Source organism: Halichoerus grypus, chromosome 13, assembly GCF_964656455.1.
Source record: "Halichoerus grypus chromosome 13, mHalGry1.hap1.1, whole genome shotgun sequence".
In the NCBI taxonomy this organism is placed as follows: domain Eukaryota; kingdom Metazoa; phylum Chordata; class Mammalia; order Carnivora; family Phocidae; genus Halichoerus; species Halichoerus grypus.
This window is the reverse complement of record NC_135724.1, coordinates 27,151,300-27,170,944: the sequence shown is the minus strand read 5'-3', so window position 1 is coordinate 27,170,944 and position 19,645 is coordinate 27,151,300. Positions and strand designations below refer to the sequence as shown.

The following is a 19,645-nucleotide window of genomic DNA, read 5'->3' as shown; positions in this document are numbered from 1 at the left end:
ACTGAGCTTATAGGGTTGTTGTGCAGATTAAATGAATGAATCCATTTAAACACATGCTACAGTGCCTGGCCCACTTTACATTAACAGCTAACAAAAGTTAGCTGTTAATGTAAAATTATTTTATCAATGTATTCGTTTAATCATGGACGGAAAACTCCCATGCTTGTGGGCAGTCAGCATAAATGAGTGAACTGGGGGAGCTGAAGCACCAGATCTGAAGGGGAGACTGATGTTAAGGGGGATGTGGGGCCAGCGCTGTGATTTCCATAATCTCCTCTTGCGTAGTGTCACCCCAGGTGTCAGCACGGCTCCTGAAAAAGTGAAGACCTTCTACATTTTCTCCTCACGCTCTTATTTACTCATTTACTTCTCAAAACCCTGACTTTGGGAGCGCCGGCCCTTGGCTAGATCTCGAATTGCGTTTTGTTCGCCGTACCTCTGAGCCCAGTACCGGCCAGGTGGCCGGGCGCCCACGTCACCTTTCCTCCAGGGCCCGCGTACAGCACGTTTCTTTCAATCACAGACCTAAAGGAAGGGCCTCGAAAACTCAGAGTACCCGGGTGCCTCACCCTGCCCACGGTGAAGTGCAAATGAGAGGAGTGACTCTGCAGAGGTGGAATTTGGGGCGTTTGCAGCGCGCGGAGGGGCGGAGCGGGCTCTCCCCCGCTGACCCTGACTCACCAGCAGGTGGCGGTCTATCTGCCAGGCCTGCAAGGTAACCGACCAAAAACTTGAACGGGATGTTGATGCCACTGCAAGAGACTAGCACAGCCGAGTTTCCTCGAGCCGAGCTGGCGGCATCCGCGAAAAAGTGGGGAGAGAAGAGAGCGGACCCCCTGCTGGAGTCACTCAAGGATTCAGACATTACGAGCTTCATTCGGGAAGGCTTCAGAAGGGGTGAGTACCGAGAAGCGCACGGAAAAGGGAGTGTTGTCCTTCTCTTAGGGCATTGTCCTTGGCTTGCACTGACTGATTTCCGACCCTCTGGGAAGGACAGGTCTGGAAGGGAGCTGCCTGATCAGATGGATGGAGCGCGGGAAAGAAGCCGGGGAAGCTGGTGCCTGCGCGCCAGGCACTCTGCAGCGGGAGGAGCGCCTGTTCCCTTCCGCCAGATGGCGCTCTCTGGCTTTCCCTCGGCCTCCCGCTCGAGTCCCTGGAGGCTGCCGCCGCAGCGGCCGCTCTAGCCGACCCGTGCGGGCTCTGTGGTTCCGGGCGGAAGTGAGGCGCCGAGCGGAACGGCCTCTGGTGACATTTTCTCCGGGCGGCGCGGACGAGTGAAGGGACTTGGTGGTGGAGGCTGTGGAGGTGGCGAGATTCGCTTTAGCCTCGGCGGGGCTTTGACCGCGACCCTCAGCGCGCCGCTGGGGCTTGTGCTGAGGTGGAGAAGGCGGCGGTGGCCGTCGCGCCCCGAGTCACCGCGGCCCGGGGAGTCCCGGCCGGGGGGTCGGTGCGTGCCCCGACGGGGCGCGCGGAGCGGGCGAGGAGGTACAGAGCTGCCGCGGAGCGCAGGTGAGTCGGGAAGGTGCGCAGGGCTGGGGCCCGGCTGCCGGTCGAGCGGTGGGACCAGGCTGCGTCCCGGGGAGGGGTCGAGTTGGGTTGGAGGGGTGCGGGCCGCGGGTGTGGGCTCTGCGGCGCCCGGGCTCCGGGGTCGTGACGGGCCCGGCCGGCGGGCGCAGAGTGTTTGCGCTCGGACTTGGCGGGAGGCACGGCCCGGGTGGGGGCTCCCGGCAGGAGCGGAATCGCTGGACGCCTTGTTCGTCCGCCCGCCGGTGACCCTCGGGTCCTCCCGGCCCGGCCGAGCTGGCGGGCGGAGCTTCCTCTCCCCTTCCCCGGGTCGCGGGTCCCTCTCCCGGGGGGCTGCGAGGAGGCTGGTGTTGCCGCTGCCCACGGGCCGCGCGGGGGAGCGGCTTTTCGGCCCTGGAGTTGTCTTCACGCAACTTTCCGGCGCCCCGGCCCGCGGGAGAAGCGGCGGCGGTGGCCCTGCCAACTCTGCCAGCTCCGCGAGCCGGGATCTGGCGCCGACACCTGCCCCTGCTCCCAGGAGCCCAGGCGGCCGCCCCAGTGCCGTGGCCTAAGAGGAGGGAGAAAAGGCTTCCTTTGGCTGGCGCCGCTTGCTTCTCGGCGCTTCCTCTACTTTCGGTCGGCCGACGCAGCCGGTCGATGGGAGGCATGTGTCAGACTCCAAAATTGACCTCTTCTGGAGAGTTTGTCAACTTTATGTAGAAAATCGGCGAAGATGTAAACTGACGGGCCCGAAGTTAAAGATCGTTGCCTTCTTTGACTCTTCCCGGGGGGTTTTCACTTCTCCCCAGTAGCACTTCATGCTTTGTAATTTATTTCTTATAGCACCGACCTCAGTTTATGGTTGGGGCCGCAGCCCCCACGAGAAACCGCAGGTCATTCATTCTCTCTTTTAAGTCCTCCTCTCCGCTGTCGCAGAATAGAGGCTCGCAGGTTGAGCGAATGAACCTCTCTCTCTACTTGTTCTTCCAGATCGAACCGCCCGAGCAGTTTATGCTTAATGTGCTTTTCATTTCTTGACTGAGCTTTTGCTTTCTGAATCCATCCACCCAGTAGGATGAAAATCTCACTGATGATGCTTTGTCAAGGTTGGACCTCTTAATTACAAATACATCTGGCAGTTTTGCTTAGGCTATTATTGTGTAGTGTCGTTGGGCACATGCTAACAGTTTGAATCACTCCCTTTCTTCTCCTGGGATATTTTAAGGATGGAGGCTGTTAACTTTCTAATGTAGTTTTGCTGATCCAGGCAATCTGGATTCCTCCATTAAGAGCATTGCCTTTTGGTTTAACAAGCATTTTTAGAGGCCTACAATTGATAGTTATTACCTGATGTCCTGAGGAGTCACAACGCTGACCGTTTGTTAGTGGGAAGTGTAATATTTTGGGTGTCTAATCTGGCCAATAGGATGCTTAGTTTAGTGCTTTATGCACAGTAGGTGCTCAGTAAATAAAAAATTGAGTTAAATTTTAGTTCAGGAAACTAAGATGGAATTTACTGCAATGACCTATGCTGCTTTAAAAAGAATCTTAGTGAAATTTCATGCAGTTCCATTGAGAAATAAAAATATTTTTAGCCATTTTTATTTTTATTTATTTATTTATTTATTTATTAGAGATTTTATTTATTTATTTGACACAGAGAGAGAGACAGCACAAGTAAGCGGAGCAGCAGGCAGAGGGAGACAGAGAAGCAGGCTCTCCAGCGAGCAGGGAGCAGGAGCTGACATGGGGCTCGATCCCAGGACCCTGGGATCATGACCTGAGCAGCCCTTAACCGGCTGAGCCACCCAGGCGCCCCTGTTTTTAGCCATTTTTAAATCAGAGTGCTTTTCAGTATCACTGTACTGTTAAAACTTCAAACTATACTTATTTTTCATAACATTAACATTTTGTAGATGTAAACTTCAATATAGGTGTATACAACATGAAAGGCAGAGAGAAATTTCCAGGTAATTATACCTAAAGCATCAGCTAAATGATTTCTTAATGAAAATATTTTTTTCTGACATCTTTTTGTGAAAAAGAAGTGGAGTTGGAAGCTTTCCCCAGTGCTAGCTTCATATTACGTTCACAGTGTAGTTGTTACATTACTAATTTAGTTTATATTACTATTAAATGCATTTATGAAAGTGTTCTAATGCTCTTTGTCTTATACTCTTCGTGATTAACCCAAGATCTGATATTAAAGATAAATTCAGCCTAAATTTTAATTTAATGTAGTTCTTTTGGAACTGAGTGCTCAGTATATGTCCTTCAAAGATTTTATTTTGTAAGTGACAATGGTACCTTAAGTACCATACAGTCTACTGTATGACTGGTAACTTCTCCAAGCTCGTGTAACTTGTAAACTTATTATTCAAGGAGTTGTTTTGCTGGGATACTCAATCTTACGGTTTTGTTCCGACGTCTGCATGAGTAAACTTGATGTATGTGAAATTAGAATGGTTTTGTTTTTGTTTTATCTTTCTTTTTAAAGTTTGGAACAGGTATATAGTAGAGACCCAAACCCTATGTTTGTAAGTTTGGCAAATCATCGTAGACCTTCCTAATTTTCCTGCATGTAACTAGGGATGTGAAAACAAATGTATATTCATGCTTACATGCTTACAATTGACAGTACTTGAGAAAACCTGTAAAAGATTAAAAATGTGGTACTGTTTTTTTTTTTTAAAGATTTTATTTATTTGAGAGAGAGAGAGTCAGTGAGCATGAGCAGGGGGAGGGGCAGAGGGAGAAGCAGACTCCCTGCTGAGCAGGGAGCCTGATGGCTGGATCCCAGAATCTGGACCCTGGGATCATGACCTGAGCTGAGGGTAGATACTTAACCGACTGAGCCACCCAGGCGTCCCAAAATTATGCTACTTTTAAAATTTTATTTTATTATTATTATTTTTTTAAGATTTTGTTTATTTATTTGAGAGAGAGAATGAGAGGGGGGAGGGTCAGAGGGAGAAGCAGACTCCCTGCTGAGCAGGGAGCCCGATGTGGGACTCCATCCCAGGACTCCAGGATCATGGCCTGAGCCGAAGGCAGTCGCTCAACCAACTGAGCCACCCAGGCGCCCCTAAAATTTTTATTTTTATTTTTATTTTTTTTAAAGACTTTATTTATTTATTTGACAGAGAGAGAGACAGCTGGAGAGGGAACACAAGCAGGGGGAGTGGGAGAGGGAGAAGCAGGCTCCTGGCCGAGCAGGGAGCCTGATGCGGGGCTTGATCCCAGGACCCTGGGATCATGACCTGAGCCGAAGGCAGACGCTTAACGACTGAGCCACCCAGGTGCCCCTAAAATTTTTATTTTTTAAGTAAATGTTACACCCAACATGGGGCTCAAACACGATCCCGAGATCGAGTCACATGCCCTATGGATTGAGCCAGCCAGGTGCCCCTCACAATGTGCTATTAATGTGTTTTCTTTTGAACCATACAGATTACGGTATTCTGTATTATTTTAGGAAACAATCTGGGGCCAAAGAAATTTTCTTGGATAGCTGTAGTAAAAATGAAATAGACGTATTAGTAGTTGGGGAAGAGCTGTTGAAAACTTTGAGAAAACAGAGGACAGCACATTAGGTAGAACCTCTTCTCACAACACTAATTTATTGGTTGCTTACTGTGTGCCCCAGTGCCCTGGTTGCTAGAGATACACTGGTGAATAGGACTGACAAGGTCCTGATGCTGAAAGAACATTTAAATCTGACTTTGAGATGAGTTTCAGGTGGGCATTCCGGCTAGGTAGCAGCTTACCCAAAGTCATGAGGATCAATCTTGACTGGCTCAGTGTGGCCAGTGCCTTGAGTTTACAGAGGGATGGGTTGTGAAGGTACCTTAGTCTGCTAAAGGGTTATTTTCTTTCAGGGGAAAAAAGCTAAGGTGGAATATGAAGGATGTGATAGGCATTCCTTTTGAAAGATTTTCTTCATCCTTATGTTCAATGAGTAGAAATGTTACTGGTTTAATTTTATTATTATTATTATTTTAGAGCAAGCGAGTGAGCGAGCGGAGAGGGGCAGAGGGAGAAGGGGAGAGAGAGAATCGTAAGTCGGCTCAGTGTGGGGCGTGACAGTGACGCTGGGCTCAATCCCAGGACCCTGAGATCATGACCTGAGCCGAAATCAAGAGTCAGACGCTCATTCGACTGAGCCACCCAGGTGCCCCACTGATTTTCATTTTTTATTTTGGTTGATTCTTATTTGTCAGACTGATAGTTCCTTTTCTTTAGTTTTTAAATTCCAGTCTTAAATTTAAATTTGATTGTTGTCATGAAACTTTTCTAAATCCTTTTAAGGTTTATCTTTAATTGTACCTACACTCCTTGCTCTTTCAGGGCTCATGATAGATAGGGGAAATAGTGTTTTCTGATTGTGTGTGGGAAGCCTCTCAGGACAAGTGGGATTGATGTTCAGTTTTCACACTCAGCCTACAGATCCTTGTAAAAGGAAGGAGCAGGGTGAAACTAAGAAGTATTTTATATTCCTTCTATATTTCTGGGCTAAGGGAGGAAATGTGTGTTGTATATATTATACATATTTTTCATAACATATTAGTAGCAGATGATAATAGTAAACATGGTTTAAAAATAACAAAATAACCAGCATACTCAGATTTGATGATTGTCTTGTTTAGGATTTGTGGCTTTATAGTGTTCATTTTAAGTTTTGTTTCTGTTCTCTTTCATGTCTTTATTTAAAACAGGGACCTCTGATTCTGTCACTTAATAGCCAAAAGATAGATGGTATAAATCCTAATTTATTAATTTGACTTGATTCAATTTTAAAACTACCTGGATGGTTATTTTCTAGTTAAGATTAATTAAAAGTAGAAACTTACCACAGAACTGACTTATTTGTATGTGGGGGTGTTTATACCTGGTTAAATCAGAAGCCCATTTACTGAGTACTTAGGTGCCAGGTAGGGATGGGTAGAAAGAGAAAAGAAACAATTTCTGCATAAGGTACTCAAATGTAGTGAGCCAGATGACCTCTAAGTTTCTTTCCTGCCCTAAAATGTGAAGAAAAGTAGGCTATAGCAGAAAAAGTACTGTATAGCAAAGTGTAGTATGGAGTTAGTCTTTTCCTTTATAAAATAATTTTATTTTATTTTTTATTTTTTTTTTAAAGATTTTATTTATTTATTTGACAGAGAGAGACACAGTTAGAGAGGGAACACAAGGAGGGAAGTGGGAGAGGGAGAAGCAGGCCTCCCGCTGAGCAGGGAGCCTGATGCGGGGCTCGATCCCAGGACCCTGGGATCATGACCTTAGCCGAAGGCAGATGATTAACGACTGAGCCACCCAGGCGCCCCTAAAATCATTTCAAATAAGGTATTGGAGAATGACATTTTTCTTCCTCCTTGCCCCCCCATGACATTTTTCTTAAATAGGTCTCTAAGTGTGAAAGAAAATGATTGGAGACTTGAGTGTTCTTTTTTGTACTGCCAGTTCATTTATAAAATACTTTTTCCTCTGCCTGGAATTCAAGTCCATGTATTAGTAAATTAGTTTTGATTGTTCAAAGAGCAAGAAAATGAAATCTTTTAAAATTTATAGCAGTCATTCCTAAGACTGTGGATAAACTAGGCTTGTGCTTAGGTAATCTAGAGTTTTAAGTTTTCATTAGTGTGGTAAACATTAGGGAAACAAGATACCGACCAAAGTGTCCAGAAGTTATTTTATACTGAGTTGTCTGGTTTAAAAAAAAAAAAACTTTTATGATGTTCTGAGTCAGCATTTTGCTAGGTGCCTTATAATTAGGGAAAGGTATTGTTGGGGATAGGGAAGTTGGGTGTGGACTAAAACTCTGGGAAAACAGGACTGTTTTCCTTTCTGTATTAAGAACAAAAACCTCATGTGGTTAAGGTTTTAAGTGGTATCCTGTCTGCCCTAGTTTTAACCTAGCATAGGAGCATAGTTTATTCTTACATCAGTGCTTTATCACCAAGGGTTTCCCATTACTTTATTACACTACAGTCCATCATATAATTGCTATGTTAGGTTTTTGGCATCATTTATCTTGGGGACCTCAGGTCCTAGCATGTGGTGACCCATCTTTATCCCATCTTTATGTGTACTATATTCTGAGGGAGATAGAAATGGCCAGAGCAGAGATCTTGGAGGAAATCTAGAACCTGTGTTTTAAAGTATCCTTGGTTTATACTGATGGTGCTTTTGAGTACTTAGAGGGTCTCACATCAGCCATAGTGCATTCTTTCCTTTTGGTACTTCCTTGGCTCTTGATGCTGGTTTATTCACAGTCTAAGGCTGGGCCAGATACATGTCAGTAGTGGTAGTATCTGCAACATGAAGTGATTTGAGCAGTCATTATCACTCTTGGCCTATTTATAGAGCTTGTATCAGTGGAGAAAAGGTTGGCTGGCAAGCAAGCAAAGCCGCTCTCTTCCCGTGGTTGCAGTCTCACAATTTATATTTCAGTCTGGGTGGGCCAAATCCATTCAGCTGCATTAATTTTTAGTGTTCCTTTTCTGTACTCCAATCTTTTAGCACTGCAGTTTCTTAGTCAACTTCACTCATGAAGGAAAAAACCCAAATAACTATTATCACACTGAAAATAATTAGCAATAATTCCTTACTGTCATATGATATTTAGTGTTCAGATTGCTCCATTGTCTCTTAAATGTATTTTTATACTTATTCTGACTGAACCAAAAAAGGTCTGTGTATTGTTTGGTAATCTAAAGGTTCCCCCTACATTTTTTCCCCTGGCAAATTGTTGAAGAAACAGTTTTCCCCATTTGAATTTGTCAGTTACATTCCTGTGGTGGTTTTAAACATGTTCCTCTGTCCCCTTGGTCTCTCGTTATTTGGTATTAGGTTTAGAGGCTTGATCAGATTCAGTTTCTATAATGTATATTGGTGGTTTTTTTTTTTTTTTAAGATTTTGTTTGAGAGCGAGGGGGAGCAGGAGCAGGAGAGGGAGAAGCAGGCTCCTCACTGAGCAGGGAGCCGGATGTGAGGCTCAGTTGTAGCATCCTGAGATCATGACCCAAGCCGAAGGCACTTAACCAACTGAGCCACCCAGGCACCCCTGTAATGTATATTGTTTCTCTCCTTTTTCTTTGAAGGGGCAAAAATACACCTTATCGATGATGTTGAGTAATTGCATCAGGAGGCACATAACGTTTGGTTCTCTGTGGTGTTAGCAGCTGTTGATACTCATTGCTGAGCTGCATTACTTACTTACTCCCGATTCCTCACTCTGAATGCCTTTCATCATTCCCAGTTCTGAGGCTTTTATACTGAACCTTGTGTATAGCCTTTTCAACCTCTCCCTTTTGAGAGCTAAGGGAAGGGATGAGTTGCTGTGGAGAAGAGGGCTATTTCCGCTACCTTGTAATATTATAGGGGGTTTATTTCAGTCCTGATCTTTGGTTCCTGCACTGTTCACATTATCCATGCTACCTACCCCTCTCTCAGGGGAAAAACTTAACTCCAAATCCAACAAATAATCAAAAAGAAGTCCTTTGGGAGCAAAATTTGTTTTGAGATATTGGTGCTTACTAAGATAAGAGTACTGTTGTCATTAAAGTAGGTTAGTGGGCACCTGGGGGGCTGAGTTAAGCTTCTGCCGTTGGCTCAGGTCATGATTCCAGGGTCCAGGGATCGAGTCCTGCGTGGGGCTCCCTGCTCAGCGGGAGTCTGCTTCTCCCTCTGCCCCCACCCCAACTCGTGCTCACGCGCGCTCTCTCTCTCTCTCAAAAATAAATGAAATCTTAAAAAAAAAATGAAGTGTGTATATATAAAAATTAGAAAAAAGGTTAATTTTTCTATTTCAAAAGATTTGGCAACATCACTGTTATAGACATAATGGACTCTTCCTAGAACTGAACATCTGGGGAGACGGGGCTTTGTGTGACTTTTAGTAAGATAATGCTGCTTTTACCTTATTTGTGTTATGTTGCCTAAGAAATTTAGTTTCGTAGTGTCTGATTTTTGCATCTTTATGCATAAGTTCACAACATTTATATACAGTATTCTAACTAAGGAAACAGATTTACTAGGCTATTAGCAGTGGTGTCTGTTTTTGTCTTACGTTTTTATGTGGAAAGATAAAGGAGAGTTACACTGTCAGAAATCATGTTGACTCTGTGTAATGGAATACGTTTTTATATACAAGTTGATAGTGCTGTTAAGCAAACAAGGGGTTTCATTAGTGGTCTTGGTGATTTTTTTTTAAAGATTTTATTTATTTATTTGAGAGAGAGAATGAGAGAGGGCACGAGAGGGAAGAGAGTCAGAGGGAGAAGCAGACCCCCCGACAAGCAGGGAGCCCGATATGGGACTCGATCCCGGGACTCCAGGATCATGGCCTGAGCCGAAGGCAGTCGCCCAACCGCCCAACCAGCCTGAGCCACCCAGGCGCCCTGTCTTGGTGATTTTTAAAAACGATTCAGTTCATCAGTTTAACAAATATTTATTAAATATTATGTATTAGGGAAAAACCATTCTATATTAGGAACTGTGAATGAACTGAAGACGATTAACATAATCCCTGTTTTCAAAGGAGATTGCAATATAATGGGGCTGAAGGGGGTGAGTAAAAACATTTGCACAAGTAACTGGTTTCTTTTTTTTGCTTTCTTCATAATATGCTGTTTCCCTCCTCCCCCGTGTTTAAGGTTAACTCTTAATTTCTTGGGCTTAAATTTTCTCAGTCATTGCTGTGTGTGTGTGTTTTTTTTTTTTTTTTTGCTTTAAAAATCACTCTCATAGCAGTGTATGTGTTGTGTGCCACAGTCAGAAAAATCAGGTAATAATTAGTAGGTGCTAATTTTTTTGGATGATTATTTATATTGTGATTCTCTCCCACCGTTAGATTGTCATATTATCTGTTCTGATATCCAACTTGCCTGACACTGTAGAGTCACTTTATAATGTTTGACAGTTGCCTACACCAGCAGGAAGTTGGCATACAGAACTGTTTGAAAGCCCTGCTTCATTCTAGTTTTATTTTCTTGGGTTGCAATTTGTCTCTTGGTCTCTGTCTTCTGTTCATGTTTTTATTTTAAAAAGTAAAACCATGCAAAACTTCAAAACACCTTAGCGTGGGTTTTTTTTTTTTTTTTTAAGTTTTTAGGTGTAGGGTAGGCTAAGTTTGGCAAAGAATTTAGAAAGTGGTTTTAAAGACCCATAATTGATTGTCATGGATTTTGCTTTTTTTTAATCTTGGTCCCAATTATTAGGAAAGTTACTACTACTTAAACAAAGTGAGTTAGTAGAATGTGCAAGCTATAATCTATTTTATATCTTAACTGTCTTGGAGGCAGAAATTTCTATTCTCTTAGAGTTAAGCTGCATTGTTGTTGGTGGTCTCATGATTTTTTTTTTTTTAAGTTCCATTCATATAAGAAGTGTTTTTACAACAACGTAGAAGCAGTCCAGTTGCTTTGATTTTTAGCGCTAGGAGAGTGCATCATTTTTGAATCATAGATTCAGTAATAAATGCATAGTTGAGGGGTGCCTGGCTGGCTCTGTCAGTAGAGCATGTGACTTGATCTCAGGGTTATAAATTAGAGCCCCATGTTGGGTATAGCAATTACTTAAAAATAATTTTTTTTAATAGAACAGCCTCTTTTATTTATTTTTTTTTAGGGGGAAGGGGCAGAGGGAGAGGGGGAGAGAGAACCTTAAGCAGGCTCCTTGCCCAGTGTGGAGCCCCACGTGGGTCTTGATCTTATAACCCTGAGGTTGTGACCTGAGCTGAAATCAAGAGTTGGATGCTTAACCGACTGAGCCACCCGGTTACCCCCAAAATAAAAAGTCCTTAAAAAAAACCCCAAAACAAACACTTGAACAAACACATATAACTGAATATTTAAACTGTAAGCCAGCTAATAATTTTTGGATTTCAAAGCTAAACCAATTAAAAAAATAACTAAAAAATTTGCTTAGACTGCTGTGAGGCTATTTGGACAGCACTTCCCTTGCTTAATAACTCCTTCCCTCCTCTATATGGCATAGTCTTTACTTTTTTTTTTAATGATTTTATTTTTATTTATTTGAGAGAGAGAGGGAGAGCCCATAGGGAGTAGACTCCCTACTGAGCAGAGAGCCTGATGTGGGGCTTGATCCCAGGACCCTGAGATCATGACCTGAGCTGAAGGCAGATGCTTAGCCGACTGAGCCACCCAGATGCCCCAGCATAGTTCTTACTTTTATTGATTAATTGTACGGTATGCCTTGGGCATGGTTTTAAGTAAGTGCAGTATGGAAAAATATACCGCTTGTATGGTTTCTATAAAGTGAATAAAAACAATGGATATTTGTTTTTAGGGAAAGTTATCAGAGTAGCCCTGTTTACTTTCTTAAGTGTAAAATGTAGATATATTTTGATTTACACAAAATATATATATATATATTTTTGGTTAAAGTTTATTATTTTTTTTTTTTTTAGTAATCTCTACAGCCAATGTGGGACTTGAACCCACGACTCCAAGTTAAAGAGTTGCACCCTCGGGGCGCCTGGGTGGCTTAGTCGGTTAAGCATCTGCCTTTGGCTCAGGTCGTGATCCCAGGGTTCTGGGATCAAGCCCCGTGTTGGGCTCCTTGCTCAGCGGGAGCCTGCTTCTCCCTCTCCCTCTGCCTGCCGCTTCCCCTGATTGAGCATGAGCGTTCTCTCTGTCAAATAAAATCTTAAAAAAAAAAAAAAATTGCACATTCTTCCAGCTGAACCAGCCAGGTGCCCCACAAAACATGTATTTTTTTTTTTTTAAGATTTTATTTATTTATTTGAGAGAGAGAATGAGATAGAGAGAGAGAGCATGAGACGGGGGAGGGTCAGAGGGAGAAGCAGACTCCCTGCCGAGCAGGGAGCCCGATGCGGGACTCAATCCTGGGACTCCAGGATCATGACCTGAGCCGAAGGCAGTCGCTTAACCAACTGAGCCACCCAGGCGCCCCCAAAACATGTATTCTTGTATAATTGTGGGTGAAACCAAATTATGAAGTGGTTTAGTATTTATTTAAACACTAATAGCTTATATTAATTGAGCCATAGATTTAAACAAGGAAAAAATGGCATGTTATTTGCATTTCCTGTAGCTGATATTGAAAAAATATTTGTCACTTAAGCCTTTATTATTATTGTGTATATCTGAAAGGCATGTGTTAAGCTAATATGATGCATTTGTAGATAAAGTTAGTGCTGAAGTAAAGGGTAACTGCACTTGTAGCAGAGTTTGTCCTTAAAATTTTTAAATGGTTGGGAAATTATTAAAAAATAAGGGCTTTTAAAATGCCAATGTTTGAAAAAGCAAAATGTCCTCAAAATTCTATTTTAATGAAACTTATTTTTAAAAAATGGTATCACAGGCCCTAGCAAAATATCTTTTGCTTAATAAATACTGAATATAAATATATGTTGTTCAACAAATATTAGGTGTCTGGTAGGTTTTGGGTATTTTTCTAGATGCTGCAGATACAGTAATTAATGGGACAAATCCCCTGCCCTCTTGTATCTCATATTCTATGAAGCAGAGAGACAATAAACTGTAAACACAAATGAGCAAGGTAATTTTAGTCTCCTTTTAAAAATAGAGAATAATGGGATATGGGTGAGAGAGGAGGTGTTTAGAGTATATTTAAGGAAGGCCTTTTAAAGGTGAGTTTGAATTGAGATCTGAAATACAAGAGCAAGCCAACTTTCAAAAGAGCGATGGGAAGTGCTTTCCTGGTAGTGGGAACAGCAAGTGCAAAATCCCCTGAATCAGAAAAGATCTTAGCTTGTTGAAGAATTTGGAGCCTAATGAAGCAAAATGATGCTGAGGTGAGACTTGAGCAATACATGCCTTATAGGCCTTACTGTAGAAACTGTAGGTCTAAGCAAGGAGCAGTCTTGTTTACCTTCTTTGGTGTACAGTGTAGATGTGCCTTGATTCACACAGAAGAAGAGATATTCTTGTATATTTATGGGCAAAACCCAAATTTTAAATAACAAACCTCAAATACATTAGGAAAGCTTATTTTAAAGGAGTCTATATGAAAGCCTTATCTTTAAAGTGTATAACCTAAATGATCTTTTGTAAAGATCCAGATGTTCAGAACTTCGTTTTGGTTAAAGGAGGCTACTTGTGTAGCACAATCTAGTCTTAGGTTAAGAAGCAGGTTGGGAATTCAGAAACTGTTCTAAATATATCTATCTAAATCTATCTAAATATATCTTGGCCATTGACCTATATATTCTTTTCTTAGAAATGAGGATTATGTATTTCAGGTTAACTATGAGCAGTAATTAATAAAAATAATTATAATGTTCTGGAAACCTAAATGGAATTGTTTAGGTAGTTGTCAGTGCGGATAGACTACTTATTGTGTGTATCTTTTTAAATTATAGCTTTAAAAAAAGCCTACAAATAGGCAATAAAATAGTCATCAGTTTGTTTTTAAAAATAGTGACTAAAGCATTCTTTTAGTAGGCTTTTCAGTTGAAATCACCTGTATCTTTTTTTGCTTTTTAAAATATTCCTTGAGGGGTGCCTGGGTGGCTCAGTCAGTTGGGCATCCAACTTGTGATTTCGGCTCAGGTCATGATCTAATCTCATGGGCAGTGAGATGGAGCCCTCAGTTGGGCTTTGCACTCAGCAGGGAGTCTGCATGGGATTCTGTCCCTCTACGCCTCCCTCCACGTGTGCATGCACTCTCTCTCTCTCTCTCTCACACACACACACAAATAGATAAATCTTTATTTATTTATTTATTTTAAAGATTTTATTTTTTACTTGAGAGAGCCAGAGAGAGAGAGCACGAGCAGGGTGAGGGGCAGGGGGAGAAGCTGACTCCACACTGAGCACGCAGCCCAGCTTGATCCTGGGACTCTGGGATCATGACCTGAGACGAAGCAGACCCTTAACCAACTGAGCCACCCAGGTGCCCCAATAAATAAATCTTTAACAATAAAATAACCCTTGGAAGTTTTTGAAACATTGAGGTCTTGGCTAATTCATGGTTGAGTTTTATGCTGTATCTAAAATCGACAATAGTCGTCAATAATAGTGCTTACAGGCACTAGTTTTCTAATGGTGAGAAGCAAAGGCCAGAGCAGTGCAGGTTGCTCTCATGTCGACTTTTCAGTGAAGTCTGCAAGTAAATCCGTTAACCATGCTGGTTTTCTGTTAGCAGTGATGACTGTAACATATGTATATTGTAGCATCCCATGCATTTTTTAAAAAGCAAGAATGAGATGTAATAGGTTCACTTAACTTTGATTTTGATAAGTCCAGTGTGCAGCTGGCCTCTATAACCTAGTTGAAGCCGGGAACTCATTTGATATCCGGGCACCCTTTTTCTGTTTGTATACTGGCTCCTACTGTCTACTGCTTTCCTTTGTGGGCTTCATTTTCAGTCAGGCGTTCCTCTCATGAGAGCACAGTTGACTTTCCAGCAGCTCCAAGCTTACAGTTTCCTCAGCATTTAAGAAAAATGAATAGACTTTATATTTTAGAGCAGTTTTAGGTTTGCTGAGAAATTGAGAGGAAGTACAGAGTTCCTAGAAGTACAGAGTTCCTATATACCTCCTCTTCGGTTTCCCTGTTATTAATGCCTTGCATTAATTTGGTACATTTGTTAACAATTATGAGCTAATATTGATACATTACAAAGTCCAAGTTTATATTAGGTCTCACTTTTTGTGTTGAAAAATAGAGATACCATACCACGGAATAACAGGTCTGTGGATTTTGACAAATGTCTAATGCCTGACTATCATTATGGTATCCGACAGATAGTTTCACTGCCCTAGAGATCTCCTTTGCTTCACCTATCATTCCTCCCCCTTCTCCATTTCTCCTTGGCAACCATGGTTTTTTTTTTTTTTTTTGGACTATTTATTTAATAGACTTTATTTCTCTTTTTTAGTAGTTTGTTTAGAGCAAAATCGAATGGAAGGTACAGAGATTTTTCCATATACCCCTTGCTCTCACACATGCATAGTCTGCCCCATTATCAACAACCCCCATCACAGTGTACATTTCTAACAACTGAGGAACCTGCATTGACATCGTCACCCAGAGTCCATAGTTAACATTAGAGCTCACTCTTGGTGTTGTACAATTTTTGGGTTTGGACAAATTTATAATGTATATCCACCACTGCAGTATTATACAGAGTAGTTTCATGCCCTAAAAATCCTTTGTGCTCCACCTGTTCATCTTTCCCTCCTCCAGACCTCTGGCAACCACTGATCTTTTTACTGTCTACATAGTTTTGCCTTTTCAAAAATGTCATATAGTTTGAATTATAGAGTATGTAGCCTTTCAGATTGGCTTCTTTTACTTAGTAATATGCATTTAAGTTTTTTCCATGTCTTTTCATGGCTTAATGGCTCATTTCTTTCTTTTTTTTTTTTTTTAGAGATTTATTTATTTTACAGAGTGAGAAAGCAGGCACAGGTAGGGGGAGGGGCAGAGGGAAAGGGAGAGAATCTCAAACAGATGCCCTGCTGAGCTTGGATCTCGACGGGGTTGGGGGGGGGTGCTCGGCTCAGTCTCATTACCTTGAGGTCACGACCTGAGCCAAAATCAAGAGTCAGATTGGCCCCTTAACCGACTGAGCCGCATGGGTGCCCCACAGCTCATTTCTTTTTAGCACCGGATAATATTCCATTGTCTGGATGTACCACAGTTTACTCGAATGGTCACCTGCTGAAGGACATCTTGGTGGCTTCCAGTTTTTGGCCTTATATCCTTTAGCACTTTTGACTGAAATCACAATATTGAAAGCACTCTTTTTCTTGACTTTATTACTGTTATCAATAACAAATATTTATGTCTCCCCCCCCCCCCCACAATGGTGTAAGAATTTATTACTAGTTTTTCAGAAGATGCCAAGTGTTAGAAGAAATTTTTCTCCTAGGCTAAGACAAGAATAGGTCTGTTTTAAAAACAATAAAATGCAAATTAAATGTTTCTCCTTTGTTAATCTAGCATTCAGTGGTTTACAAAATATTTTCTCACACATTAGTGAAATTAATACTCAAAATAACATTCTGAAGGGGGTTGCCTGGGTGGCTCAGTTGGTTAAGTGTCTGACTCTTGGTTTCGGCGCAGGTCATGATCTCAGGGTGGTGAGATTGAGCCCCACGTCTGGCTCCGTGCTCAACAGGGAGTCTGCTTGAGACTCTCTCTCGCTTTCCCTCTGCCCCCCGCCCCCAATAAATAAATCTTAAAAATAACATTCTGAGGTTAGTATTGTAGTGTCATTTTGTAGCTGGAAAATAGGCTCAGAGAAGTTACATGACTTGTCTAAAGTCACATATGCGCTAGATAAAAACTAAAGTCATTTTACTGTAAATCTTGTGGGTTTTGTATGGCACTCTGCTCTCCCTTTACTTTATCCTAACATTTTTAAGTGTTGTATTTAAGTGTTTCAAAATCTGCAGATTCTCTATATAAACTCCTCTGTATAACCTTGATTTGTTTCTCTAACTCCAAAGCCCTTACACTTTGGTTTAACAAAACTACCACCTAATTATTTACGAAAAAATAGGATTGAAGATTATCAAGAGCAAATATTTATTGAGCAGCTCCTTATTTTAAGGTATGGTGCTAGGTGGGATATACTGTGGAGTGATGAGTGATAAAGAACTTGCTTCTGTGAAAATCCCGACTCCAGTATTGATGTTGTGCAAATTCCTTAACTTTACCCCATCTGTAAAATAGGGTGATAGTATCTGCCTTATAGAGTTGTTGGGGGTGGGTTATACATTTAAATACTTAGCTGATTTTCTGGAGACTAAAGAGTGCTTTATTTTAAAAGATTTTTACTTATTTATTTGACAGAGTGAGAGAGAGAGAGAGCACAAGCAGAGGGAGAGGGAGAAGCAGGCTCTCTGCTGAGCAGGGAGCCCGATGTGGGGCTCGATCCCGGGACCCCGGGATCATGACCAGAGCCACCCAGGCTCCCCTATTTTATTTTATTTTTTAAAAGATATTATTTATTTGCGAGAGAGTGGGAGTGTGTGTGTACCCATACAAGTGGGGGGAGGGGCAGAGAGATAAGCAGACTCCCCGCTGAGCGTCAGGCTCAACCACAGGACCCTGAGATTATGACCTGAGTTGAAGCCAGGAGCTTAACCGACTGAGCCATTCAGACACCCCAAGAGTGCTTGATTTTAATAATGTTATTATTTATGTGTATATAAACAGATGTAGTGTATCCTTGGGCATCAAACAGTTCTATGCAGTCATGCCAAAGGCTGGATTATTTGCAGTCTTTTTTTACTAAAATGTAAGATTAGCACTAAAATAACTACTAAAACAACTGCTCGTCTTTCCTACATACATGCTATGTATTGAGAAGTGTCTAAATAGTGTGTTGAGCAATACATGTCTATGATGCTTTAGACTTTTTAAAGCATTCTTACATTGTTTCTCTTAACCTGCAAAATCTGTATTTCCATTCCCTACTCAACTTTTTAAGTTTTACAGATAAGGAACTGAAGAACAAAGGTAGAGACTCATCTTAGGTTACATAGTTAGTGGCAGAGCTAAGGTTAGAACCCAAGTTTCTGACTCCTACCTAAATTATTTTTTTCTTTCTCTACTTTGCTGCCTTTCTTTTTCATGTCATTACTTTTACATAAAGTGAGAGTCACGTGCAGACAGAAATAGAGACAATGGTAACTCATTCTCAAAGATTTGAATTTTTCTTTTTTTTTTTTTTAATATTTTATTTAAGTAATGGAGAGAATGAACAAGCAGGGAGAGTGGCAGGGAAGCTCCACATACTTTCCCTGTGTGTCTCTTCATCTGGCTGTTGCTTCATATCCTTTAACAAACTGGTAAATGTCTATTAGTCCATCAAGATGACCTGGTGGAAGCGCCTCAGACAGGGGTTATTAAAGCAGCAACTTTGGACGTGACACACCCAGGGACCTTTCCCACAGATAATCCGTTGTTGAAGTTGAAGAACATCACTCTTAACACCTCACGTTGGAAGTGTTCCTCATCAAGCCAGACGACAGATGATGGAATATTTGGTTGAACAGATGGTGGAATATTTGGCTTCTCTCAGTGGCCTTCCCATTTCTAATGAAGTGGTACTTAAATGATCTCACGTGGGCTGAGAATTCAGTGGGATGAAACATGGCAGTTTAAATGGGGAAAAAAATTCTTAAAAAACATAATTTAGAGAGATGAGAATAAGTCAGTAAAGGAGATATAAGTTGGTTGAATTGGAGAGGAAGGAGGAAAAACCAGAATAGTGTGATGGTATAGAAGTCCATGGAAAGGGATTTTCAAGGAGGGAATGGTCAACAGCATCAGATACTGTAGAGACGTAAGGAATGAAGACTAAAAATGTCTCTTGGATTTAGTGACTTGAAATAAAGGTAGTTTTAGCAAACTTTAGGTGGAATGATGGGAACAGAGATTAGATTACGTTGGGTTAAGCAGTGGAAGAGAAGGAATTAGAGATGCTGATAGATCCTAAAGTTTGATAGTTGAAGTGAAAGAACAAGAAAGGTGTGCTTTTGGGAGTGCTTGAGTGGCTCAGTCGGTTAAGTGTCCGACTCTTGGTTTTGGCTCAGGTCATGGTCTCAGGGTTGTGAGGTTGAGCCCTGCATGGGCTCCGTGCTCAGCGGGGAGTCTGCTTTAGGTTCCCTCTCTCTGCCCCTCACCCTGCTAATGCTCTGTCTCTCAAAAATAAATAAAATCTTAAAAAAAAAAAAAGAGAGAAGTGTGTTTTTGTTTTTTTAAAGGTGAGACTTGGACATATGTTTCAGACTTTTTGTTCTCATGACAGTGTCTTTGCAGAGCAGAAATTTTTAATTAAAGTCTTTTTTATGGGTTGTGTTTTTGGTATCATATTTAGCAATTCATTGCCAAACCTAAGTTCACCTGAATTTTCTCCTGGTTCCCCACTAGAAGTTTTATAGTTTTGCATTTTACATTTATGTCTCATCCATTTTGAGTTAATTTTTGTGGAAGGTGTAAGGTCTGTGTCTAGACGATTTTTTTTTTCATGTGACTGTCCAGTTGTTCCAGTACCATTTGTTTAATAGACTTTATCCACTGAATTGCTTTTCTTGTTCTTTTGTCAATGGTCAGTTAAATGTGTTTGCATGGATCTATTTCTGGGCTCACTCTATTCTGTTCCATTGATCTGTGTTATC

At 41.7% G+C, this 19,645-nt stretch overlaps 1 protein-coding gene across 4 annotated transcripts in view; it reads left to right on the top strand.

Moving 5' to 3' along the window:
- Nucleotides 1-716: 716 nt before the first annotated feature.
- Nucleotides 717-19,645, top strand: part of ARK2N (arkadia (RNF111) N-terminal like PKA signaling regulator 2N) — an 81,634-nt gene continuing 62,705 nt past the window's right edge. For 2 of the 4 annotated variants that reach the window (XM_036107594.2, XM_036107589.2), the window contains exon 1: nt 1,219-1,509. The gene's annotated coding sequence lies outside the window, so the exon portion shown is untranslated. Of the gene's footprint in view, nt 898-1,218; nt 1,510-5,505; nt 5,675-19,645 lie in introns of those variants that run through there. The other 2 variants (XM_078060373.1, XM_036107593.2) reach the window with 2 other exon arrangements.